At 46.4% G+C, this 17,637-nt stretch overlaps 61 non-coding genes and 23 pseudogenes across 61 annotated transcripts; all 84 read right to left on the minus strand.

Moving 5' to 3' along the window:
* Positions 1–16: 16 nt before the first annotated feature.
* Positions 17–135, minus strand: LOC144415320 (5S ribosomal RNA). The gene has a single exon (XR_013471212.1). It is a non-coding gene; the product is annotated as a 5S ribosomal RNA (ribosomal RNA).
* An 85-nt stretch (positions 136–220) lies between these two features.
* LOC144414101 (5S ribosomal RNA) lies at positions 221–339 on the minus strand. The gene has a single exon (XR_013469992.1). It is a non-coding gene; the product is annotated as a 5S ribosomal RNA (ribosomal RNA).
* Positions 340–420: 81 nt separating this feature from the next.
* On the minus strand, positions 421–529 carry LOC144412906 (5S ribosomal RNA; annotated as a pseudogene).
* An 81-nt stretch (positions 530–610) lies between these two features.
* On the minus strand, positions 611–729 carry LOC144413995 (5S ribosomal RNA). The gene has a single exon (XR_013469885.1). It is a non-coding gene; the product is annotated as a 5S ribosomal RNA (ribosomal RNA).
* An 81-nt stretch (positions 730–810) lies between these two features.
* On the minus strand, positions 811–929 carry LOC144417943 (5S ribosomal RNA; annotated as a pseudogene).
* Positions 930–1,010: 81 nt separating this feature from the next.
* LOC144414605 (5S ribosomal RNA) lies at positions 1,011–1,129 on the minus strand. The gene has a single exon (XR_013470494.1). It is a non-coding gene; the product is annotated as a 5S ribosomal RNA (ribosomal RNA).
* Positions 1,130–1,210: 81 nt separating this feature from the next.
* Positions 1,211–1,319, minus strand: LOC144413068 (5S ribosomal RNA; annotated as a pseudogene).
* Positions 1,320–1,400: 81 nt separating this feature from the next.
* LOC144414592 (5S ribosomal RNA) lies at positions 1,401–1,519 on the minus strand. The gene has a single exon (XR_013470482.1). It is a non-coding gene; the product is annotated as a 5S ribosomal RNA (ribosomal RNA).
* Positions 1,520–1,600: 81 nt separating this feature from the next.
* On the minus strand, positions 1,601–1,719 carry LOC144417944 (5S ribosomal RNA; annotated as a pseudogene).
* An 81-nt stretch (positions 1,720–1,800) lies between these two features.
* LOC144414486 (5S ribosomal RNA) lies at positions 1,801–1,919 on the minus strand. The gene has a single exon (XR_013470376.1). It is a non-coding gene; the product is annotated as a 5S ribosomal RNA (ribosomal RNA).
* Positions 1,920–2,000: 81 nt separating this feature from the next.
* Positions 2,001–2,119, minus strand: LOC144415928 (5S ribosomal RNA). The gene has a single exon (XR_013471822.1). It is a non-coding gene; the product is annotated as a 5S ribosomal RNA (ribosomal RNA).
* Positions 2,120–2,200: 81 nt separating this feature from the next.
* LOC144414102 (5S ribosomal RNA) lies at positions 2,201–2,319 on the minus strand. The gene has a single exon (XR_013469993.1). It is a non-coding gene; the product is annotated as a 5S ribosomal RNA (ribosomal RNA).
* Positions 2,320–2,400: 81 nt separating this feature from the next.
* Positions 2,401–2,519, minus strand: LOC144414985 (5S ribosomal RNA). The gene has a single exon (XR_013470877.1). It is a non-coding gene; the product is annotated as a 5S ribosomal RNA (ribosomal RNA).
* An 81-nt stretch (positions 2,520–2,600) lies between these two features.
* Positions 2,601–2,719, minus strand: LOC144417945 (5S ribosomal RNA; annotated as a pseudogene).
* Positions 2,720–2,800: 81 nt separating this feature from the next.
* On the minus strand, positions 2,801–2,919 carry LOC144414103 (5S ribosomal RNA). The gene has a single exon (XR_013469994.1). It is a non-coding gene; the product is annotated as a 5S ribosomal RNA (ribosomal RNA).
* Positions 2,920–3,000: 81 nt separating this feature from the next.
* LOC144417035 (5S ribosomal RNA) lies at positions 3,001–3,119 on the minus strand. Its single transcript, XR_013472927.1, has one exon. It is a non-coding gene; the product is annotated as a 5S ribosomal RNA (ribosomal RNA).
* Positions 3,120–3,199: 80 nt separating this feature from the next.
* On the minus strand, positions 3,200–3,318 carry LOC144414104 (5S ribosomal RNA). Its single transcript, XR_013469995.1, has one exon. It is a non-coding gene; the product is annotated as a 5S ribosomal RNA (ribosomal RNA).
* An 81-nt stretch (positions 3,319–3,399) lies between these two features.
* LOC144417992 (5S ribosomal RNA) lies at positions 3,400–3,518 on the minus strand (annotated as a pseudogene).
* Positions 3,519–3,599: 81 nt separating this feature from the next.
* On the minus strand, positions 3,600–3,718 carry LOC144415172 (5S ribosomal RNA). The gene has a single exon (XR_013471064.1). It is a non-coding gene; the product is annotated as a 5S ribosomal RNA (ribosomal RNA).
* Positions 3,719–3,799: 81 nt separating this feature from the next.
* LOC144415321 (5S ribosomal RNA) lies at positions 3,800–3,918 on the minus strand. Its single transcript, XR_013471213.1, has one exon. It is a non-coding gene; the product is annotated as a 5S ribosomal RNA (ribosomal RNA).
* An 85-nt stretch (positions 3,919–4,003) lies between these two features.
* LOC144414105 (5S ribosomal RNA) lies at positions 4,004–4,122 on the minus strand. Its single transcript, XR_013469996.1, has one exon. It is a non-coding gene; the product is annotated as a 5S ribosomal RNA (ribosomal RNA).
* Positions 4,123–4,203: 81 nt separating this feature from the next.
* Positions 4,204–4,321, minus strand: LOC144418303 (5S ribosomal RNA; annotated as a pseudogene).
* An 81-nt stretch (positions 4,322–4,402) lies between these two features.
* On the minus strand, positions 4,403–4,521 carry LOC144415930 (5S ribosomal RNA). The gene has a single exon (XR_013471824.1). It is a non-coding gene; the product is annotated as a 5S ribosomal RNA (ribosomal RNA).
* An 81-nt stretch (positions 4,522–4,602) lies between these two features.
* LOC144414106 (5S ribosomal RNA) lies at positions 4,603–4,721 on the minus strand. The gene has a single exon (XR_013469997.1). It is a non-coding gene; the product is annotated as a 5S ribosomal RNA (ribosomal RNA).
* Positions 4,722–4,802: 81 nt separating this feature from the next.
* LOC144414986 (5S ribosomal RNA) lies at positions 4,803–4,921 on the minus strand. Its single transcript, XR_013470878.1, has one exon. It is a non-coding gene; the product is annotated as a 5S ribosomal RNA (ribosomal RNA).
* An 81-nt stretch (positions 4,922–5,002) lies between these two features.
* Positions 5,003–5,121, minus strand: LOC144417947 (5S ribosomal RNA; annotated as a pseudogene).
* An 81-nt stretch (positions 5,122–5,202) lies between these two features.
* Positions 5,203–5,321, minus strand: LOC144414108 (5S ribosomal RNA). Its single transcript, XR_013469999.1, has one exon. It is a non-coding gene; the product is annotated as a 5S ribosomal RNA (ribosomal RNA).
* Positions 5,322–5,402: 81 nt separating this feature from the next.
* Positions 5,403–5,521, minus strand: LOC144417036 (5S ribosomal RNA). The gene has a single exon (XR_013472928.1). It is a non-coding gene; the product is annotated as a 5S ribosomal RNA (ribosomal RNA).
* Positions 5,522–5,602: 81 nt separating this feature from the next.
* Positions 5,603–5,721, minus strand: LOC144414109 (5S ribosomal RNA). The gene has a single exon (XR_013470000.1). It is a non-coding gene; the product is annotated as a 5S ribosomal RNA (ribosomal RNA).
* Positions 5,722–5,802: 81 nt separating this feature from the next.
* On the minus strand, positions 5,803–5,921 carry LOC144417993 (5S ribosomal RNA; annotated as a pseudogene).
* Positions 5,922–6,002: 81 nt separating this feature from the next.
* LOC144417000 (5S ribosomal RNA) lies at positions 6,003–6,121 on the minus strand. The gene has a single exon (XR_013472892.1). It is a non-coding gene; the product is annotated as a 5S ribosomal RNA (ribosomal RNA).
* An 81-nt stretch (positions 6,122–6,202) lies between these two features.
* On the minus strand, positions 6,203–6,321 carry LOC144415322 (5S ribosomal RNA). Its single transcript, XR_013471214.1, has one exon. It is a non-coding gene; the product is annotated as a 5S ribosomal RNA (ribosomal RNA).
* Positions 6,322–6,406: 85 nt separating this feature from the next.
* On the minus strand, positions 6,407–6,525 carry LOC144414110 (5S ribosomal RNA). Its single transcript, XR_013470001.1, has one exon. It is a non-coding gene; the product is annotated as a 5S ribosomal RNA (ribosomal RNA).
* An 81-nt stretch (positions 6,526–6,606) lies between these two features.
* LOC144418304 (5S ribosomal RNA) lies at positions 6,607–6,724 on the minus strand (annotated as a pseudogene).
* An 81-nt stretch (positions 6,725–6,805) lies between these two features.
* On the minus strand, positions 6,806–6,924 carry LOC144417234 (5S ribosomal RNA). The gene has a single exon (XR_013473127.1). It is a non-coding gene; the product is annotated as a 5S ribosomal RNA (ribosomal RNA).
* An 80-nt stretch (positions 6,925–7,004) lies between these two features.
* On the minus strand, positions 7,005–7,122 carry LOC144418152 (5S ribosomal RNA; annotated as a pseudogene).
* Positions 7,123–7,203: 81 nt separating this feature from the next.
* LOC144414111 (5S ribosomal RNA) lies at positions 7,204–7,322 on the minus strand. The gene has a single exon (XR_013470002.1). It is a non-coding gene; the product is annotated as a 5S ribosomal RNA (ribosomal RNA).
* Positions 7,323–7,407: 85 nt separating this feature from the next.
* On the minus strand, positions 7,408–7,526 carry LOC144417533 (5S ribosomal RNA; annotated as a pseudogene).
* Positions 7,527–7,607: 81 nt separating this feature from the next.
* On the minus strand, positions 7,608–7,726 carry LOC144415561 (5S ribosomal RNA). The gene has a single exon (XR_013471453.1). It is a non-coding gene; the product is annotated as a 5S ribosomal RNA (ribosomal RNA).
* An 81-nt stretch (positions 7,727–7,807) lies between these two features.
* Positions 7,808–7,915, minus strand: LOC144412920 (5S ribosomal RNA; annotated as a pseudogene).
* An 81-nt stretch (positions 7,916–7,996) lies between these two features.
* LOC144414847 (5S ribosomal RNA) lies at positions 7,997–8,115 on the minus strand. Its single transcript, XR_013470737.1, has one exon. It is a non-coding gene; the product is annotated as a 5S ribosomal RNA (ribosomal RNA).
* An 81-nt stretch (positions 8,116–8,196) lies between these two features.
* On the minus strand, positions 8,197–8,314 carry LOC144417783 (5S ribosomal RNA; annotated as a pseudogene).
* Positions 8,315–8,395: 81 nt separating this feature from the next.
* LOC144416045 (5S ribosomal RNA) lies at positions 8,396–8,514 on the minus strand. The gene has a single exon (XR_013471939.1). It is a non-coding gene; the product is annotated as a 5S ribosomal RNA (ribosomal RNA).
* An 81-nt stretch (positions 8,515–8,595) lies between these two features.
* Positions 8,596–8,714, minus strand: LOC144414560 (5S ribosomal RNA). Its single transcript, XR_013470450.1, has one exon. It is a non-coding gene; the product is annotated as a 5S ribosomal RNA (ribosomal RNA).
* Positions 8,715–8,795: 81 nt separating this feature from the next.
* LOC144416229 (5S ribosomal RNA) lies at positions 8,796–8,914 on the minus strand. Its single transcript, XR_013472123.1, has one exon. It is a non-coding gene; the product is annotated as a 5S ribosomal RNA (ribosomal RNA).
* An 81-nt stretch (positions 8,915–8,995) lies between these two features.
* On the minus strand, positions 8,996–9,114 carry LOC144416942 (5S ribosomal RNA). The gene has a single exon (XR_013472834.1). It is a non-coding gene; the product is annotated as a 5S ribosomal RNA (ribosomal RNA).
* An 81-nt stretch (positions 9,115–9,195) lies between these two features.
* Positions 9,196–9,314, minus strand: LOC144417948 (5S ribosomal RNA; annotated as a pseudogene).
* Positions 9,315–9,395: 81 nt separating this feature from the next.
* Positions 9,396–9,514, minus strand: LOC144414520 (5S ribosomal RNA). The gene has a single exon (XR_013470410.1). It is a non-coding gene; the product is annotated as a 5S ribosomal RNA (ribosomal RNA).
* Positions 9,515–9,595: 81 nt separating this feature from the next.
* LOC144414112 (5S ribosomal RNA) lies at positions 9,596–9,714 on the minus strand. The gene has a single exon (XR_013470003.1). It is a non-coding gene; the product is annotated as a 5S ribosomal RNA (ribosomal RNA).
* An 81-nt stretch (positions 9,715–9,795) lies between these two features.
* On the minus strand, positions 9,796–9,914 carry LOC144417552 (5S ribosomal RNA; annotated as a pseudogene).
* Positions 9,915–9,995: 81 nt separating this feature from the next.
* LOC144414987 (5S ribosomal RNA) lies at positions 9,996–10,114 on the minus strand. The gene has a single exon (XR_013470879.1). It is a non-coding gene; the product is annotated as a 5S ribosomal RNA (ribosomal RNA).
* An 81-nt stretch (positions 10,115–10,195) lies between these two features.
* LOC144414742 (5S ribosomal RNA) lies at positions 10,196–10,314 on the minus strand. The gene has a single exon (XR_013470632.1). It is a non-coding gene; the product is annotated as a 5S ribosomal RNA (ribosomal RNA).
* An 81-nt stretch (positions 10,315–10,395) lies between these two features.
* LOC144414113 (5S ribosomal RNA) lies at positions 10,396–10,514 on the minus strand. Its single transcript, XR_013470004.1, has one exon. It is a non-coding gene; the product is annotated as a 5S ribosomal RNA (ribosomal RNA).
* Positions 10,515–10,595: 81 nt separating this feature from the next.
* Positions 10,596–10,714, minus strand: LOC144414114 (5S ribosomal RNA). Its single transcript, XR_013470005.1, has one exon. It is a non-coding gene; the product is annotated as a 5S ribosomal RNA (ribosomal RNA).
* An 81-nt stretch (positions 10,715–10,795) lies between these two features.
* LOC144417949 (5S ribosomal RNA) lies at positions 10,796–10,914 on the minus strand (annotated as a pseudogene).
* An 81-nt stretch (positions 10,915–10,995) lies between these two features.
* Positions 10,996–11,113, minus strand: LOC144417452 (5S ribosomal RNA). Its single transcript, XR_013473345.1, has one exon. It is a non-coding gene; the product is annotated as a 5S ribosomal RNA (ribosomal RNA).
* Positions 11,114–11,194: 81 nt separating this feature from the next.
* LOC144412417 (5S ribosomal RNA) lies at positions 11,195–11,303 on the minus strand (annotated as a pseudogene).
* An 81-nt stretch (positions 11,304–11,384) lies between these two features.
* Positions 11,385–11,503, minus strand: LOC144414115 (5S ribosomal RNA). Its single transcript, XR_013470006.1, has one exon. It is a non-coding gene; the product is annotated as a 5S ribosomal RNA (ribosomal RNA).
* An 81-nt stretch (positions 11,504–11,584) lies between these two features.
* On the minus strand, positions 11,585–11,703 carry LOC144416803 (5S ribosomal RNA). Its single transcript, XR_013472696.1, has one exon. It is a non-coding gene; the product is annotated as a 5S ribosomal RNA (ribosomal RNA).
* An 81-nt stretch (positions 11,704–11,784) lies between these two features.
* Positions 11,785–11,903, minus strand: LOC144414439 (5S ribosomal RNA). The gene has a single exon (XR_013470329.1). It is a non-coding gene; the product is annotated as a 5S ribosomal RNA (ribosomal RNA).
* Positions 11,904–11,984: 81 nt separating this feature from the next.
* LOC144415417 (5S ribosomal RNA) lies at positions 11,985–12,103 on the minus strand. The gene has a single exon (XR_013471309.1). It is a non-coding gene; the product is annotated as a 5S ribosomal RNA (ribosomal RNA).
* Positions 12,104–12,184: 81 nt separating this feature from the next.
* On the minus strand, positions 12,185–12,303 carry LOC144414116 (5S ribosomal RNA). Its single transcript, XR_013470007.1, has one exon. It is a non-coding gene; the product is annotated as a 5S ribosomal RNA (ribosomal RNA).
* Positions 12,304–12,384: 81 nt separating this feature from the next.
* On the minus strand, positions 12,385–12,503 carry LOC144414117 (5S ribosomal RNA). Its single transcript, XR_013470008.1, has one exon. It is a non-coding gene; the product is annotated as a 5S ribosomal RNA (ribosomal RNA).
* Positions 12,504–12,584: 81 nt separating this feature from the next.
* LOC144417082 (5S ribosomal RNA) lies at positions 12,585–12,703 on the minus strand. The gene has a single exon (XR_013472975.1). It is a non-coding gene; the product is annotated as a 5S ribosomal RNA (ribosomal RNA).
* Positions 12,704–12,784: 81 nt separating this feature from the next.
* LOC144417421 (5S ribosomal RNA) lies at positions 12,785–12,903 on the minus strand. The gene has a single exon (XR_013473314.1). It is a non-coding gene; the product is annotated as a 5S ribosomal RNA (ribosomal RNA).
* An 81-nt stretch (positions 12,904–12,984) lies between these two features.
* On the minus strand, positions 12,985–13,103 carry LOC144414119 (5S ribosomal RNA). Its single transcript, XR_013470010.1, has one exon. It is a non-coding gene; the product is annotated as a 5S ribosomal RNA (ribosomal RNA).
* An 81-nt stretch (positions 13,104–13,184) lies between these two features.
* Positions 13,185–13,303, minus strand: LOC144414120 (5S ribosomal RNA). Its single transcript, XR_013470011.1, has one exon. It is a non-coding gene; the product is annotated as a 5S ribosomal RNA (ribosomal RNA).
* An 81-nt stretch (positions 13,304–13,384) lies between these two features.
* Positions 13,385–13,503, minus strand: LOC144415418 (5S ribosomal RNA). The gene has a single exon (XR_013471310.1). It is a non-coding gene; the product is annotated as a 5S ribosomal RNA (ribosomal RNA).
* An 81-nt stretch (positions 13,504–13,584) lies between these two features.
* On the minus strand, positions 13,585–13,703 carry LOC144414121 (5S ribosomal RNA). The gene has a single exon (XR_013470012.1). It is a non-coding gene; the product is annotated as a 5S ribosomal RNA (ribosomal RNA).
* Positions 13,704–13,784: 81 nt separating this feature from the next.
* On the minus strand, positions 13,785–13,903 carry LOC144414122 (5S ribosomal RNA). Its single transcript, XR_013470013.1, has one exon. It is a non-coding gene; the product is annotated as a 5S ribosomal RNA (ribosomal RNA).
* An 81-nt stretch (positions 13,904–13,984) lies between these two features.
* Positions 13,985–14,103, minus strand: LOC144417083 (5S ribosomal RNA). The gene has a single exon (XR_013472976.1). It is a non-coding gene; the product is annotated as a 5S ribosomal RNA (ribosomal RNA).
* Positions 14,104–14,184: 81 nt separating this feature from the next.
* LOC144417686 (5S ribosomal RNA) lies at positions 14,185–14,303 on the minus strand (annotated as a pseudogene).
* An 81-nt stretch (positions 14,304–14,384) lies between these two features.
* On the minus strand, positions 14,385–14,503 carry LOC144414123 (5S ribosomal RNA). The gene has a single exon (XR_013470014.1). It is a non-coding gene; the product is annotated as a 5S ribosomal RNA (ribosomal RNA).
* Positions 14,504–15,472: 969 nt separating this feature from the next.
* LOC144412863 (5S ribosomal RNA) lies at positions 15,473–15,581 on the minus strand (annotated as a pseudogene).
* An 81-nt stretch (positions 15,582–15,662) lies between these two features.
* On the minus strand, positions 15,663–15,781 carry LOC144416949 (5S ribosomal RNA). The gene has a single exon (XR_013472841.1). It is a non-coding gene; the product is annotated as a 5S ribosomal RNA (ribosomal RNA).
* Positions 15,782–15,862: 81 nt separating this feature from the next.
* Positions 15,863–15,981, minus strand: LOC144417034 (5S ribosomal RNA). Its single transcript, XR_013472926.1, has one exon. It is a non-coding gene; the product is annotated as a 5S ribosomal RNA (ribosomal RNA).
* Positions 15,982–16,062: 81 nt separating this feature from the next.
* On the minus strand, positions 16,063–16,181 carry LOC144414125 (5S ribosomal RNA). The gene has a single exon (XR_013470016.1). It is a non-coding gene; the product is annotated as a 5S ribosomal RNA (ribosomal RNA).
* An 81-nt stretch (positions 16,182–16,262) lies between these two features.
* Positions 16,263–16,380, minus strand: LOC144416656 (5S ribosomal RNA). Its single transcript, XR_013472549.1, has one exon. It is a non-coding gene; the product is annotated as a 5S ribosomal RNA (ribosomal RNA).
* Positions 16,381–16,461: 81 nt separating this feature from the next.
* On the minus strand, positions 16,462–16,580 carry LOC144417746 (5S ribosomal RNA; annotated as a pseudogene).
* Positions 16,581–16,661: 81 nt separating this feature from the next.
* LOC144414451 (5S ribosomal RNA) lies at positions 16,662–16,780 on the minus strand. Its single transcript, XR_013470341.1, has one exon. It is a non-coding gene; the product is annotated as a 5S ribosomal RNA (ribosomal RNA).
* An 81-nt stretch (positions 16,781–16,861) lies between these two features.
* LOC144412418 (5S ribosomal RNA) lies at positions 16,862–16,970 on the minus strand (annotated as a pseudogene).
* Positions 16,971–17,051: 81 nt separating this feature from the next.
* On the minus strand, positions 17,052–17,170 carry LOC144415820 (5S ribosomal RNA). The gene has a single exon (XR_013471714.1). It is a non-coding gene; the product is annotated as a 5S ribosomal RNA (ribosomal RNA).
* An 81-nt stretch (positions 17,171–17,251) lies between these two features.
* Positions 17,252–17,370, minus strand: LOC144417565 (5S ribosomal RNA; annotated as a pseudogene).
* An 81-nt stretch (positions 17,371–17,451) lies between these two features.
* On the minus strand, positions 17,452–17,569 carry LOC144416657 (5S ribosomal RNA). The gene has a single exon (XR_013472550.1). It is a non-coding gene; the product is annotated as a 5S ribosomal RNA (ribosomal RNA).
* Positions 17,570–17,637: the final 68 nt, after the last annotated feature.

The following is a 17,637-nucleotide window of genomic DNA, read 5'->3' on the forward strand; positions in this document are numbered from 1 at the left end:
TGAAGCGGCGATGAAAAGCCTACGACACTCGGTATTCCCAGCCGGTCACCCATGCAAGTACTAACCGAGCCCGACATTGCTTAACTTCCGAGATCGAACGAGATCGGGTGCATTCAACGTGGTATGGTTGTAGTCGATAAAGTAGTAGTCTGTTCTGCTATTTGTATTTTGCAGTTGTTAGAAAACAGAGAAAAAACGAATGGAACGGCGACGAAAAGAAAGCCTACGACACTCGGTATTCCCAGCCGGTCACCCATGCAAGTACTAACCGAGCCCGACATTGCTTAACTTCCGAGATCGAACGAGATCGGGTGCATTCAACGTGGTATGGTTGTAGGCAATAAAGTAGTAGTCTATTCGGCTATTTGTATTTCGCAGTTGTTGGAAAACAGAGCAAAATTGAATGAAACGGCGACGAAAAGCCTATGACACTCGGTATTCCCAGCCGGTCACCCATGCAAGTACTAACCGAGCCCAACATTGCTTAACTTCCGAGATCGAGTGCATTCAACGTGGTATAGTTGTAGGCGATAAAGTAGTAGTCTATTCGGCTATTTGTATTTTGCAGTTGTTGGAAAACAGAGCAAAATCGAATGAAACGGCGACGAAAAGCCTACGACACTCGGTATTCCCAGCCGGTCACCCATGCAAGTACTAACCGAGCCCAACATTGCTTAACTTCCGAGATCGAACGAGATCGGGTGCATTCAACGTGGTATGGTTGTAGGCGATAAAGTAGTAGTCTATTCGGCTATTTGTATTTTGCAGTTGTTGGAAAACAGAGCAAAATCGAATGAAACGGCGACGAAAAGCCTACGACACTCGGTATTCCCAGCCGGTCACCCATGCAAGTACTAACCGAGCCCGACATTGCTTAACTTCCGAGATCGAACGATAACGGGTGCATTCAACGTGGTATGGTTGTAGGCGATAAAGTAGTAGTCTATTCGGCTATTTGTATTTCGCAGTTGTTGGAAAACAGAGCAAAATCGAATGAAACGGCGACAAAAAGCCTACGACACTCGGTATTCCCAGCCGGTCACCCATGCAAGTACTAACCGAGCCCGACATTGCTTAACTTCCGAGGTCGAACGAGATCGGGTGCATTCAACGTGGTATGGTTGTAGGCGATGAAGTAATAGTCTATTCGGCTATTTGTATTTCGCAGTTGTTGGAAAACAGAGCAAAATCGAATGAAACGGCGACAAAAAGCCTACGGCACTCGATATTCCTAGCCGGTCACCCATGCAAGTACTAACCGAGCCCGACATTGCTTAACTTCCGAGATCGAGTGCATTCAACGTGGTATAGTTGTAGGCGATAAAGTAGTAGTCTATTCGGCTATTTGTATTTCGCAGTTGTTGGAAAACAGAGCAAAATCGATTGAAACGGCGACGAAAAGCCTACGACGCTCGGTATTCCCAGCCGGTCACCCATGCAAGTACTAACCGAGCCCAACATTGCTTAACTTCCGAGATCGAACGAGATCGGGTGCATTCAACGTGGTATGGTTGTAGGCGATAAAGTAGTAGTCTATTCGGCTATTTGTATTTCGCAGTTGTTGGAAAACCGAGCAAAATCGAATGAAACGGCGACGAAAAGCCTACGACACTCGGTATTCCCAGCCGGTCACCCATGCAAGTACTAACCGAGCCCGACATTGCTTAACTTCCGAGATCGAACGATAACGGGTGCATTCAACGTGGTATGGTTGTAGGCGATAAAGTAGTAGTCTATTCGGCTATTTGTATTTCGCAGTTGTTGGAAAACAGAGCAAAATCGAATGAAACGGCGACAAAAAGCCTACGACACTCGGTATTCCCAGCCGGTCACCCATGCAAGTACTAACCGAGCCCGACATTGCTTAACTTCCGAGATCAAACGAGATCGGGTGCATTCAACGTGGTATGGTTGTAGGCGATAAAGTAGTAGTCTATTCGGCTATTTGTATTTCGCAGTTGTTGGAAAACAGAGCAAAATCGAATGAAACGGAGACGAGAAGCCTACGACACTCGGTATTCCCAGCCGGTCACCCATGCAAGTACTAACCGAGCCCGACATTGCTTAACTTCCGAGATCGAACGAGATCGGTTGCATTCAACGTGGTATGGTTGTAGGCGATAAAGTAGTAGTCTATTCGGCTATTTGTATTTCGCAGTTGTTGGAAAACAGAGCAAAATCGAATGAAACGGCGACAAAAAGCCTACGACACTCGGTATTCCCAGCCGGTCACCCATGCAAGTACTAACCGAGCCCGACATTGCTTAACTTCCGAGATCGAACGAGATCGGGTGCATTCAACGTGGTATGGTTGTAGGCGATAAAGTAGTAGTCTATTCGGCTATTTGTATTTCGCAGTTGTTGGAAAACAGAGCAAAATCGAATGAAACGGCGAAGAAAAGCCTACGACACTCGGTATTCGCAGCCGGTCACCCATGCAAGTACTAACCGAGCCCGACATTGCTTAACTTCCGAGATCGAACGAGATCGGGTGCATTCAACGTGGTATGGTTGTAGGCGATAAAGTAGTAGTCTATTCGGCTATTTGTATTTCGCAGTTGTTGGAAAACAGAGCAAAATCGAATGAAACGGCGACGAAAAGCCTACGACACTCGGTATTCCCAGCCGGTCACCCATGCAAGTACTAACCGAGCCCGACATTGCTTAACTTCCGAGATCGAACGATAACGGGTGCATTCAACGTGGTATGGTTGTAGGCGATAAAGTAGTAGTCTATTCGGCTATTTGTATTTCGCAGTTGTTGGAAAACAGAGCAAAATCGAATGAAACGGCGACAAAAAGCCTACGACACTCGGTATTCCCAGCCGGTCACCCATGCAAGTACTAACCGAGCCCGACATTGCTTAACTTCCGAGATCGAACGAGATCGGGTGCATTCAACGTGGTATGGTTGTAGGCGATAAAGTAGTAGTCTATTCGGCTATTTGTATTTCGCAGTTGTTGGAAAACAGAGCAAAATCGAATGAAACGGCGACGAGAAGCCTACGACACTCGGTATTCCCAGCCGGTCACCCATGCAAGTACTAACCGAGCCCGACATTGCTTAACTTCCGAGACCGAACGAGATCGGTTGCATTCAACGTGGTATGGTTGTAGGCGATAAAGTAGTAGTCTATTCGGCTATTTGTATTTCGCAGTTGTTGGAAAACAGAGCAAAATCGAATGAAACGGCGACAAAAGCCTACGACACTCGGTATTCCCAGCCGGTCACCCATGCAAGTACTAACCGAGCCCGACATTGCTTAACTTCCGAGATCGAACGAGATCGGGTGCATTCAACGTGGTATGGTTGTAGGCGATAAAGTAGTAGTCTATTCGGCTATTTGTATTTCGCAGTTGTTGGAAAACAGAGCAAAATCGGATGAAACGGCGAAGAAAAGCCTACGACACTCGGTATTCGCAGCCGGTCACCCATGCAAGTACTAACCGAGCCCGAAATTGCTTAACTTCCGAGATCGAACGAGATCTGGTGCATTCAACGTGGTATGGTTGTAGGCGATAAAGTAGTAGTCTATTCGGCTATTTGTATTTCGCAGTTGTTGGAAAACAGAGCAAAATCGAATGAAACGGCGACGAAAAGCCTACGACACTCGGTATTCCAAGCCGGTCACCCATGCAAGTACTAACCGAGCCCGACATTGCTTAACTTCCGAGATCGAACGAGATCGGGTGCATTCAACGTGGTATGGTTGTAGGCGATAAAGTAGTAGTCTATTCGGCTCTTTGTATTTTGCAGTTGTTGGAAAACAGAGCAAAATCGAATGAAGCGGCGATGAAAAGCCTACGACACTCGGTATTCCCAGCCGGTCACCCATGCAAGTACTAACCGAGCCCGACATTGCTTAACTTCCGAGATCGAACGAGATCGGGTGCATTCAACGTGGTATGGTTGTAGTCGATAAAGTAGTAGTCTGTTCTGCTATTTGTATTTTGCAGTTGTTAGAAAACAGAGAAAAAACGAATGGAACGGCGACGAAAAAAAAGCCTACGACACTCGGTATTCCCAGCCGGTCACCCATGCAAGTACTAACCGAGCCCGACATTGCTTAACTTCCGAGATCGAACGAGATCGGGTGCATTCAACGTGGTATGGTTGTAGGCAATAAAGTAGTAGTCTATTCGGCTATTTGTATTTCGCAGTTGTTGGAAAACAGAGCAAAATCGAATGAAACGGCGAGGAAAAGCCTACGACACTCGGTATTCCCAGCCGGTCACCCATGCAAGTACTAACCGAGCCCGACATTGCTTAACTTCCGAGATCGAACGAGATCGGGTGCATTCACCGTGGTATGGTTGTGGCGATAAAGTAGTAGTCTATTCGGCTATTTGTATTTCGCAGTTGTTAGAAAACAGAGCAAAATCGAATGAAACGGCGACGAAAAGCCTACGACACTCGGTATTCCCAGCCGGTCACCCATGCAAGTACTAACCGAGCCCGACATTGCTTAACTTCCGAGATCGAACGAGATCGGTTGCATTCAACGTGGTATGGTTGTAGGCGATAAAGTAGTAGTCTATTCGGCTATTTGTATTTCGCAGTTGTTGGAAAACAGAGCAAAATCGAATGAAACGGCGACAAAAAGCCTACGACACTCGGTATTCCCAGCCGGTCACCCATGCAAGTACTAACCGAGCCCGACATTGCTTAACTTCCGAGATCGAACGAGATCGGGTGCATTCAACGTGGTATGGTTGTAGGCGATAAAGTAGTAGTCTATTCGGCTATTTGTATTTCGCAGTTGTTGGAAAACAGAGCAAAATCGAATGAAACGGCGAAGAAAAGCCTACGACACTCGGTATTCGCAGCCGGTCACCCATGCAAGTACTAACCGAGCCCGACATTGCTTAACTTCCGAGATCGAACGAGATCGGGTGCATTCAACGTGGTATGGTTGTAGGCGATAAAGTAGTAGTCTATTCGGCTATTTGTATTTCGCAGTTGTTGGAAAACAGAGCAAAATCGAATGAAACGGCGACGAAAAGCCTACGACACTCGGTATTCCCAGCCGGTCACCCATGCAAGTACTAACCGAGCCCGACATTGCTTAACTTCCGAGATCGAACGATAACGGGTGCATTCAACGTGGTATGGTTGTAGGCGATAAAGTAGTAGTCTATTCGGCTATTTGTATTTCGCAGTTGTTGGAAAACAGAGCAAAATCGAATGAAACGGCGACAAAAAGCCTACGACACTCGGTATTCCCAGCCGGTCACCCATGCAAGTACTAACCGAGCCCGACATTGCTTAACTTCCGAGATCGAACGAGATCGGGTGCATTCAACGTGGTATGGTTGTAGGCGATAAAGTAGTAGTCTATTCGGCTATTTGTATTTCGCAGTTGTTGGAAAACAGAGCAAAATCGAATGAAACGGCGACGAGAAGCCTACGACACTCGGTATTCCCAGCCGGTCACCCATGCAAGTACTAACCGAGCCCGACATTGCTTAACTTCCGAGACCGAACGAGATCGGTTGCATTCAACGTGGTATGGTTGTAGGCGATAAAGTAGTAGTCTATTCGGCTATTTGTATTTCGCAGTTGTTGGAAAACAGAGCAAAATCGAATGAAACGGCGACAAAAAGCCTACGACACTCGGTATTCCCAGCCGGTCACCCATGCAAGTACTAACCGAGCCCGACATTGCTTAACTTCCGAGATCGAACGAGATCGGGTGCATTCAACGTGGTATGGTTGTAGGCGATAAAGTAGTAGTCTATTCGGCTATTTGTATTTCGCAGTTGTTGGAAAACAGAGCAAAATCGGATGAAACGGCGAAGAAAAGCCTACGACACTCGGTATTCGCAGCCGGTCACCCATGCAAGTACTAACCGAGCCCGAAATTGCTTAACTTCCGAGATCGAACGAGATCTGGTGCATTCAACGTGGTATGGTTGTAGGCGATAAAGTAGTAGTCTATTCGGCTATTTGTATTTCGCAGTTGTTGGAAAACAGAGCAAAATCGAATGAAACGGCGACGAAAAGCCTACGACACTCGGTATTCCAAGCCGGTCACCCATGCAAGTATTAACCGAGCCCGACATTGCTTAACTTCCGAGATCGAACGAGATCGGGTGCATTCAACGTGGTATGGTTGTAGGCGATAAAGTAGTAGTCTATTCGGCTCTTTGTATTTTGCAGTTGTTGGAAAACAGAGCAAAATCGAATGAAGCGGCGATGAAAAGCCTACGACACTCGGTATTCCCAGCCGGTCACCCATGCAAGTACTAACCGAGCCCGACATTGCTTAACTTCCGAGATCGAACGAGATCGGGTGCATTCAACGTGGTATGGTTGTAGTCGATAAAGTAGTAGTCTGTTCTGCTATTTGTATTTTGCAGTTGTTAGAAAACAGAGAAAAAACGAATGGAACGGCGACGAAAAAAAAGCCTACGACACTCGGTATTCCCAGCCGGTCACCCATGCAAGTACTAACCGAGCCCGACATTGCTTAACTTCCGAGATCGAACGAGATCGGGTGCATTCAACGTGGTATGGTTGTAGGCAATAAAGTAGTAGTCTATTCGGCTATTTGTATTTTGCAGTTGTTGGAAAACAGAGCAAAATCGAATGAAACGGCGAGGAAAAGCCTACGACACTCGGTATTCCCAGCCGGTCACCCATGCAAGTACTAACCGAGCCCGACATTGCTTAACTTCCGAGATCGAACGAGATCGGGTGCATTCACCGTGGTATGGTTGTGGCGATAAAGTAGTAGTCTATTCGGCTATTTGTATTTCGCAGTTGTTAGAAAACAGAGCAAAATCGAATGAAACGGCGACGAAAAGCCTACGACACTCGGTATTCCCAGCCGGTCACCCATGCAAGTACTAACCAAGCCCGACATTGCTTAACTTCCGAGATCGAACAAGATCGGGAGCATTCAACGTGGTGTGGTTGTAGGCGATGAATAGTAGTCTATTCGGCTATTTGTATTTCGCAGTTGTTAGAAAACACAGCAAAATCGAATGAAACGACGACGAAAAGCTTACGACACTCGGTATTCCCAGCCGGTCACCCATGCAAGTACTAACCGAACCCGACATTGCTTAACTTCCGAGATCGACGAGATCGGGTGCATTCAACGTGGTATGGTTGTAGGCAATAAAGTAGTAGTCTATTCGGCTATTTGTATTTCGGAGTTGTTGGAAAACAGAGCAAAATCGAATGAAACGGCGACGAAAAGCCTACGACACTCGGTATTCCCAGCCGGTCACCCATGCAAGTACTAACCGAGCCCGACATTGCTTAACTTCCGAGATCGAACGAGATCGGGTGCATTCAACGTGGTATGGTTGTAGGCGATAAAGTAGTAGTCTATTCGGCTATTTGTATTTCGCAGTTGTTGGAAAACAGAGCAAAAACGAATGGAACGGCGACGAAAAAAAAGCCTACGACACTCGGTATTCCCAGCCGGTCACCCATGCAAGTACTAACCGAGCACGACATTGCTTAACTTCCGAGATCGAACGAGATCGGGTGCATTCACCGTGGTATGGTTGTAGGCGATAAAGTAGTAGTCTATTCGGCTATTTGTATTTCCCAGTTGTTAGAAAACAGAGCAAAATCGAATGAAACGGCGACGAAAAGCCTACGACACTCGGTATTCCCAGCCGGTCACCCATGCAAGTACTAACCAAGCCCGACATTGCTTAACTTCCGAGATCGAACAAGATCGGGTGCATTCAACGTGGTATGGTTGTAGGCGATAAAGTAGTAGTCTATTCGGCTATTTGTATTTCGCAATTGTTAGAAAACAGAGCAAAATCGAATGAAACGGCGACGAAAAGCCTACGACACTCGGTATTCCCAGCCGGTCACCCATGCAAGTACTAACGAGCCCGACATTGCTTAACTTCCGAGATCGGGTGCATTCAACGTGGTATGGTTGTAGGCGGTAAAGTAGTAGTCTATTCGGCTATTTGTATTTTGCAGTTGTTGGAAAACAGAGCAAAATCGAATGAAACGGCGACGAAAAGCCTACGACACTCGGTATTCCCAGCCGGTAACCCATGCAAGTACTAACCGAGCCCGACATTGCTTAACTTCCGAGATCGAACGAGATCGGGTGCATTCAACGTGGTATGGTTGTAGGCGATTAAACAGTAGTCTATTCGGCTATTTGTATTTCGCAGTTGTTGGAAAACAGAGCAAAATCGAACGAAACGGCGACGAAAAGCCTACGACACTCGGTATTCCAGCCGGTCACCCATGCAAGTACTAACCGAGCCCGACATTGATTAACTTCCGAGATCGAACGAGATCGGGTGCATTCAACGTGGTATGGTTGTAGGCGATAAAGTAGTAGTCTATTCGGCTATTTGTATTTCGCAGTTGTTGGAAAACAGAGCAAAATCAAATGAAACGGCGACGAAAAGCCTTCGACACTCGGTATTCCCAGCCGGTCACCCATGCAAGTACTAACCGAGCCCGACATTGCTTAACTTCCGAGATCGAACGAGATCGGGTGCATTCAACGTGGTATGGTTGTAGGCGATAAAGTAGTAGTCTATTCGGCTATTTGTATTTCGCAGTTGTTGGAAAACAGAGCAAAATCGAATGAAACGGCGACGAAAAGCCTACGACACTCGGTATTCCCAGCCGGTCACCCATGCAAGTACTAACCGAGCCCGACATTGCTTAACTTCCGAGATCGAACGAGATCGGGTGCATTCAACGTGGTATGATTGTAGGCGATAAAGTAGTAGTATATTCGGCTATTTGTATTTCGCAGTTGTTGGAAAACAGAGCAAAATCAAATGAAACGGCGACGAAAAGCCTACGACACTCGGTATTCCCAGCCGGTCACCCATGCAAGTACTAACCGAGCCCGACATTGCTTAACTTCCGAGATCAAACGAGATCGGTTGCATTCAACGTGGTATGGTTGTAGGCGATAAAGTAGTAGTCTATTCGGCTATTTGTATTTCGCAGTTGTTGGAAAACAGAGCAAAATCGAATGAAACAGCGACAAAAAGCCTACGACACTCGGTATTCCCAGCCGGTCACCCATGCAAGTACTAACCGAGCCCGACATTGCTTAACTTCCGAGATCGAACGAGATCGGTTGCATTCAACGTGGCATGGTTGTAGGCGATAAAGTAGTAGTCTATTCGGCTATTTGTATTTCGCAGTTGTTGGAAAACAGAGCAAAATCGAATGAAACGGCGACGAAAAGCCTACGACACTCGGTATTCCCAGCCGGTCACCCATGCAAGTACTAACCGAGCCCGACATTGCTTAACTTCCGAGATCGAACGATAACGGGTGCATTCAACGTGGTATGGTTGTAGGCGATAAAGTAGTAGTCTATTCAGCTATTTGTATTTCGCAGTTGTTGGAAAACAGAGCAAAATCGAATGAAACGGCTACAAAAAGCCTACGACACTCGGTATTCCCAGCCGGTCTCCCATGCAAGTACTAACCGAGCCCGACATTGCTTAACTTCCGAGATCGAACGAGATCGGGTGCATTCAACGTGGTATGGTTGTAGGCGATAAAGTAATAGTCTATTCGGCTATTTGTATTTCGCAGTTGTTGGAAAACAGAGCAAAATCGAATGAAACGGCGACGAGAAGCCTACGACACTCGGTATTCCCAGCCGGTCACCCATGCAAGTACTAACCGAGCCCGACATTGCTTAACTTCCGAGATCGAACGAGATCGGGTGCATTCAACGTGGTATGGTTGTAGGCGATAAAGTAGTAGTCTATTCGGCTATTTGTATTTCGCAGTTGTTGGAAAACAGAGCAAAATCGAATGAAACGGCGACAAAAAGCCTACGACACTCGGTATTCCCAGCCGGTCACCCATGCAAGTAATAACCGAGCCCGAAATTGCTTAACTTCCGAGATCGAACGAGATCGGGTGCATTCAACGTGGTATGGTTGTAGGCGATAAAGTAGTAGTCTATTCGGCTATTTGTATTTCGCAGTTGTTGGAAAACAGAGCAAAATCGAATGAAACGGCGACGAAAAGCCTACGACACTCGGTATTCGCAGCCGGTCACCCATGCAAGTACTAACCGAGCCCGACATTGCTTAACTTCCGAGATCGAACGAGATCGGGTGCATTCAACGTGGTATGGTTGTAGGCGATAAAGTAGTAGTCTATTCGGCTATTTGTATTTCGCAGTTGTTGGAAAACAGAGCAAAATCGAATGAAACAGCGACGAAAAGCCTACGACACTCGATATTCCCAGCCGGTCACCCATGCAAGTACTAACCGAGCCCGACATTGCTTAACTTCCGAGATCGAACGAGATCGGGTGCATTCAACGTGGTATGGTTGTAGGCGATAAAGTAGTAGTCTATTCGGCTATTTGTATTACGCTGTTGTTGGAAAACAGAGCAAAATCGAATGAAACGGCGACGAAAAGCCTACGACACTCGGTATTCCCAGCCGGTCACCCATGCAAGTACTAACCGAGCCCGACATTGCTTAACTTCCGAGATCGAACGAGATCGGGTGCATTCAACGTGGTATGGTTGTAGGCGATAAAGTAGTAGTATATTCGGCTATTTGTATTTCGCAGTTGTTGGAAAACAGAGCAAAATCGAATGAAACGGCGACGAAAAGCCTACGACACTCGGTATTCCCAGCCGGTCACCCATGCAAGTACTAACCGAGCCCGACATTGCTTAACTTCCGAGATCGAACGAGATCGGGTGCATTCAACGTGGTATGGTTGTAGGCGATAAAGTAGTAGTCTATTCGGCTATTTGTATTTCGCAGTTGTTGGAAAACAGAGCAAAATCGAATGAAACGGCGACGAAAAGCCTACGACACTCGGTATTCCCAGCCGGTCACCCATGCAAGTACTAACCGAGCCCGACATTGCTTAACTTCCGAGATCGAACGATAACGGGTGCATTCAACGTGGTATGGTTGTAGGCGATAAAGTAGTAGTCTATTCGGCTATTTGTATTTCGCAGTTGTTGGAAAACAGAGCAAAATCGAATGAAACGGCGACGAAAAGCCTACGACACTCGATATTCCCAGCCGGTCACCCATGCAATACTAACCGAGCCCGACATTGCTTAACTTCCGAGATCGAACGAGATCGGGTGCATTCAACGTGGTATGGTTGTAGGCGATAAAGTAGTAGTATATTTGGCTATTTGTATTTCGCAGTTGTTGGAAAACAGAGCAAAATCGAATGAAACGGCGACAAAAAGCCTACGACACTCGGTATTCCCAGCCGGTCACCCATGCAAGTACTAACCGAGCCCGACATTGCTTAACTTCCGAGATCGAGTGCATTCAACGTGGTATGGTTGTAGGCAATAAAGTAGTAGTCTATTCGGCTATTTGTATTTCGCAGTCGTTGAAAAACAGAGCAAAATCGAATGAAACGGCGACGAAAAGCCTACGACACTCGGTATTCCCAGCCGGTCACCCATGCAAGTACTAACCGAGCCCGACATTGCTTAACTTCCGAGATCGAACGAGATCGGGTGCATTCAACGTGGTATGGTTGTAGGCGATAAAGTAGTAGTATATTCGGCTATTTGTATTTTGCAGTTGTTGGAAAACAGAGCAAAATCGAATGAAACGGCGACGAAAAGCCTACGACACTCGGTATTCCCAGTCGGTCACCCATGCAAGTACTAACCGAGCCCGACATTGCTTAACTTCCGAGATCGAATGAGATCGGGTGCTTTCAACGTGGTATGGTTGTAGGCGATAAAGTAGTAGTCTATTCGGCTATTTGTATTTCGCAGTTGTTGGAAAACAGAGCAAAATCGAATGAAACGGCGACAAAAAGCCTACGACACTCGGTATTCCCAGCCGGTCACCCACGCAAGTACTAACCGAGCCCGACATTGCTTAACTTCCGAGATCGAACGAGATCGGGTGCATTCAACGTGGTATGGTTGTAGGCGATAAAGTAGTAGTATATTCGGCTATTTGTATTTCGCAGTTGTTGGAAAACAGAGCAAAATCGAATGAAACGGCGACGAAAAGCTTACGACACTCGGTATTCCCAGTCGGTCACCCATGCAAGTACTAACCGAGCCCGACATTGCTTAACTTCCGAGATCGAACGAGATCGGGTGCATTCAACGTGGTATGGTTGTAGGCGATAAAGTAGTAGTCTATTCGGCTATTTGTATTTCGCAGTTGTTGGAAAACAGAGCAAAATCGAATGAAACGGCGACAAAAAGCCTACGACACTCGGTATTCCCAGCCGGTCACCCATGCAAGTACTAACCGAGCCCGACATTGCTTAACTTCCGAGATCGAACGAGATCGGGTGCATTCAACGTGGTATGGTTGTAGGCGATGAAGTAGTAGTCTATTCGGCTATTTGTATTTCGCAGTTGTTGGAAAACAGAGCAAAATCGAACGAAACGGCGACGAGAAGCCTACGACACTCGGTATTCCCAGCCGGTCACCCATGCAAGTACTAACCGAGCCCGACATTGCTTAACTTCCGAGATCGAACGAGATCGGGTGCATTCAACGTGGTATGGTTGTAGGCGATAAAGTAGTAGTCTATTCGGCTATTTGTATTTCGCAGTTGTTGGAAAACAGAGCAAAATCGAATGAAACGGCGACAAAAAGCCTACGACACTAGATATTCCCAGCCGGTCACCCATGCAAGTACTAACCGAGCCCGACATTGCTTAACTTCCGAAATCGAACGAGATCGGGTGCATTCAACGTGGTACGGTTGTAGGCGATAAAGTAGTAGTCTATTCGGCTATTTGTATTTCGCAGTTGTTGGAAAACAGAGCAAAATCGAATGAAACGGCGACGAAAAGCCTACGACACTCGATATTTCCAGCCGATCACCCATGCAAGTACTAACCGAGCCCGACATTGCTTAACTTCCGAGATCGAACGAGATCGGGTGCATTCAACGTGGTATGGTTGTAGGCGATAAAGTAGTAGTCTATTCGGCTATTTGTATTTCGCAGTTGTTGGAAAACAGAGCAAAATCGAATGAAACGGCGACGAAAAGCCTACGACACTCGGTATTCCCAGCCGGTCACCCATGCAAGTACTAACCGAGCCCGACATTGCTTAACTTCCGAGATCGAACGAGATCGGGTGCATTCAACGTGGTATGGTTGTAGGCGATAAAGTAGTAGTATATTCGGCTATTTGTATTTCGCAGTTGTTGGAAAACAGAGAAAAATCGAATGAAACGGCGACGAAAAGCCTACGACACTCGGTATTCCCAGCCGGTCACCCATGCAAGTACTAACCGAGCCCGACATTGCTTAACTTCCGAGATCGAACGAGATCGGGTGCATTCAACGTGGTATGGTTGTAGGCGATAAAGTAGTAGTATATTCGGCTATTTGTATTTCGCAGTTGTTGGAAAACAGAGCAAAATCGAATGAAACGGCGACGAAAAGCTTACGACACTCGGTATTCCCAGTCGGTCACCCATGCAAGTACTAACCGAGCCCGACATTGCTTAACTTCCGAGATCGAACGAGATCGGGTGCATTCAACGTGGTATGGTTGTAGGCGATAAAGTAGTAGTCTATTCGGCTATTTGTATTTCGCAGTTGTTGGAAAACAGAGCAAAATCGAATGAAACGGCGACAAAAAGCCTACGACACTCGGTATTCCCAGCCGGTCACCCATGCAAGTACTAACCGAGCCCGACATTGCTTAACTTCCGAGATCGAACGAGATCGGGTGCATTCAACGTGGTATGGTTGTAGGCGATGAAGTAGTAGTCTATTCGGCTATTTGTATTTCGCAGTTGTTGGAAAACAGAGCAAAATCGAACGAAACGGCGACGAGAAGCCTACGACACTCGGTATTCCCAGCCGGTCACCCATGCAAGTACTAACCGAGCCCGACATTGCTTAACTTCCGAGATCGAACGAGATCGGGTGCATTCAACGTGGTATGGTTGTAGGCGATAAAGTAGTAGTCTATTCGGCTATTTGTATTTCGCAGTTGTTGGAAAACAGAGCAAAATCGAATGAAACGGCGACAAAAAGCCTACGACACTAGATATTCCCAGCCGGTCACCCATGCAAGTACTAACCGAGCCCGACATTGCTTAACTTCCGAAATCGAACGAGATCGGGTGCATTCAACGTGGTACGGTTGTAGGCGATAATGTAGTAGTCTATTCGGCTATTTGTATTTCGCAGTTGTTGGAAAACAGAGCAAAATCGAATGAAACGGCGACGAAAAGCCTACGACACTCGATATTTCCAGCCGATCACCCATGCAATTACTAACCGAGCCCGACATTGCTTAACTTCCGAGATCGAACGAGATCGGGTGCATTCAACGTGGTATGGTTGTAGGCGATAAAGTAGTAGTCTATTCGGCTATTTGTATTTCGCAGTTGTTGGAAAACAGAGCAAAATCGAATGAAACGGCGACGAAAAGCCTACGACACTCGGTATTCCCAGCCGGTCACCCATGCAAGTACTAACCGAGCCCGACATTGCTTAACTTCCGAGATCGAACGAGATCGGGTGCATTCAACGTGGTATGGTTGTAGGCGATAAAGTAGTAGTATATTCGGCTATTTGTATTTCGCAGTTGTTGGAAAACAGAGAAAAATCGAATGAAACGGCGACGAAAAGCCTACGACACTCGGTATTCCCAGCCGGTCACCCATGCAAGTACTAACCGAGCCCGACATTGCTTAAAACCCTTTTACAGCGGCTAAGCTCATATGAGAGAATATTTACGCTTAATTTTGTGCTCGGTAAACTACTGTTAATATCGCTCTTAGCTCTTTGTTGACGTTATCGCCTGATATGAGAGAAGCGATAGAACCTTCCAGCCGTGACGCAAAATGCGAATGCTATAAATAGCGTGGATTTCAAAATCGCCTGTCAGACGTCTGGAAATGTCGACTCAGCTCAGACAGGAAATACTCCTTTATAATGACTTATTGTTGGTTTAGCATGTATTTTCAGTCATATATACTATCCCTGACCATCCCTGGCGCTGTGTTGTTTTGATAAATATGATTTCGACTGCTCCATAGTTGGCAGAAGTATGGAGATTTTTTGTAGTTAAAAAAAACGTAAAATTAATGGTAATTTTAACGCGTAAATGCGCGTATGGGATTGTTTACGCCGTTCTACGCGCATTTCCGTCGAAAAAATTTAATTTTTTTGCGTTGGGGGTGGTCTGTGCAGTAATAATAAGAGCTGTGACGTCATCAAGAACAGTAATTTTAGCCTTGAACTTGATACACCTGTAAATACAATTGTGAATTTCAGAGTAATAACCATTTATGCTATAATAGGCGTTTCGGTGATGTTGTGTTAGGAAAAACTTGACGAAAACGTTGAAAAAAAATTTAATTAATTAGGAATTAATTATTAACTTCCGAGATCGAACGAGATCGGGTGCATTCAACGTGGTATGGTTGTAGGCGATAAAGTAGTAGTCTATTCGGCTATTTGTATTTCGCAGTTGTTGGAAAACAGAGCAAAATCGAATGAAACGGCGACGAAAAGCTTACGACACTCGGTATTCCCAGCCGGTCACCCATGCAAGTACTAACCGAGCCCGACATTGCTTAACTTCCGAGATCGAGTGCATTCAACGTGGTATGGTTGTAGGCGATAAAGTAGTAGTCTATTCGGCTATTTGTATTTCGCAGTTGTTGGAAAACAGAGCAAAATCGAATGAAACGGCGACAAAAAGCCTACGACACTCGGTATTCCCAGCCGGTCACCCATGCAAGTACTAACCGACCCCGACATTGCTTAACTTCCGAGATCGAACGAGATCGGGTGCATTCAACGTGGTATGGTTGTAGGCAATAAAGTAGTAGTCTATTCGGCTATTTGTATTTCGCAGTTGTTGGAAAACAGAGCAGAATCGAATGAAAAGGCGACGAGAAGCCTACGACACTCGGTATTCCCGGCCGGTCACCCATGCAAGTACTAACCGAGCCCGACATTGCTTAACTTCCGAGATCGAACGAGATCGGGTGCATTCCACGTGGTATGGTTGTAAGCAATAAAGTAGTAGTCTATTCGGCTATTTGTATTTCGCAGTTGTTGGAAAACAGAGCAAAATCGAATGAAACGGCGAGGAAAAGCCTACGACACTCGGTATTCCCAGCCGGTCACCCATGCAAGTACTAACCGAGCCCGACATTGCTTAACTTCCGAGATCGAACGAGATCGGGTGCATTCAACGTGGTATGGTTGTAGGCAATAAAGTAGTAGTCTATTCGGCTATTTGTATTTCGCAGTTGTTGGAAAACAGAGCAAAATCGAATGAAACGGCGAGGAAAAGCCTACGACACTCGGTATTCCCAGCCGGTCACCCATGCAAGTACTAACCGAGCCCGACATTGCTTAACTTCCGAGATCGACGAGATCGGGTGCATTCAACGTGGTATGGTTGTAGGCAATAAAGTAGTAGTCTATTCGGCTATTTGTATTTCGCAGTTGTTGGAAAACAGAGCAAAATCGAATGAAACGGCGACGAAAAGACGACGACACTCGGTATTCCCAGCCGGTCACCCATGCAAGTACTAACCGAGCCCGACATTGCTTAACTTCCGAGATCGAACGAGAACGGGTGCATTCAACGTGGTATGGTTGTAGGCGATAAAGTAGTAGTCTATTCGGCTATTTGTATTTCGCAGTTGTTGGAAAACAGAGCAAAATCGAATGAAACGGCGACAAAAAGCCTACGACACTCGGTATTCCCAGCCGGTCACCCATGCAGGTACTAACCGAGCCCGACATTGCTTAACTTCCGAGATCGAACGAGATCGGGTGCATTCAACGTGGTATGGTTGTAGGCGATAAAGTAGTAGTCTATTCGGCTATTTGTATTTCGCAGTTGTTGGAAAACAGAGCAAAATCGAATGAAACGGCGACAAAAAGCCTACGACACTCGGTATTCCCAGCCGGTCACCCATGCAAGTACTAACCGAGCCCGACATTGCTTAACTTCCGAGATCGAGTGCATTCAACGTGGTATGGTTGTAGGCGATAAAGTAGTAGTCTATTCGGCTATTTGTATTTTGCAGTTGTTGGAAAACAGAGCAAAATCGAATGAAACAGCGACGAAAAGCCTACGACACTCGGTATTCCCAGCCGGTCACCCATGCAAGTATTAACCGAGCCCGACATTGCTTAACTTCCGAGATCGAACGAGATCGGGTGCATTCAACGTGGTATGGTTGTAGGCAATAAATTAGTAGTCTATTCGGCTATTTGTATTTCGCAGTTGTTGGAAAACAGAGCAAAATCGAATGAAACGGCGACGAGAAGCCTACGACACTCGGTATTCCCGGCCGGTCACCCATGCAAGTACTAACCGAGCCCGACATTGCTTAACTTCCGAGATCGAACAAGATCGGGTGCATTCCACGTGGTATGGTTGTAGGCAGTAAAGTAGTAGTCTATTCGGCTATTTGTATTTCGCAGTTGTTGGAAAACAGAGCAAAATCGAATGAAACGGCGAGGAAAAGCCTACGACACTCGGTATTCCCAGCCGGTCACCCATGCAAGTACTAACCGAGCCCGACATTGCTTAACTTCCGAGATCGACGAGATCGGGTGCATTCAACGTGGTATGGTTGTAGGCAATAAAGTAGTAGTCTATTCGGCTATTTGTATTTCGCAGTTGTTGGAAAACAGAGCAAAATCGAATGA

This window comes from Styela clava, chromosome 15, assembly GCF_964204865.1.
Source record: "Styela clava chromosome 15, kaStyClav1.hap1.2, whole genome shotgun sequence".
NCBI lineage: Eukaryota > Metazoa > Chordata > Ascidiacea > Stolidobranchia > Styelidae > Styela > Styela clava.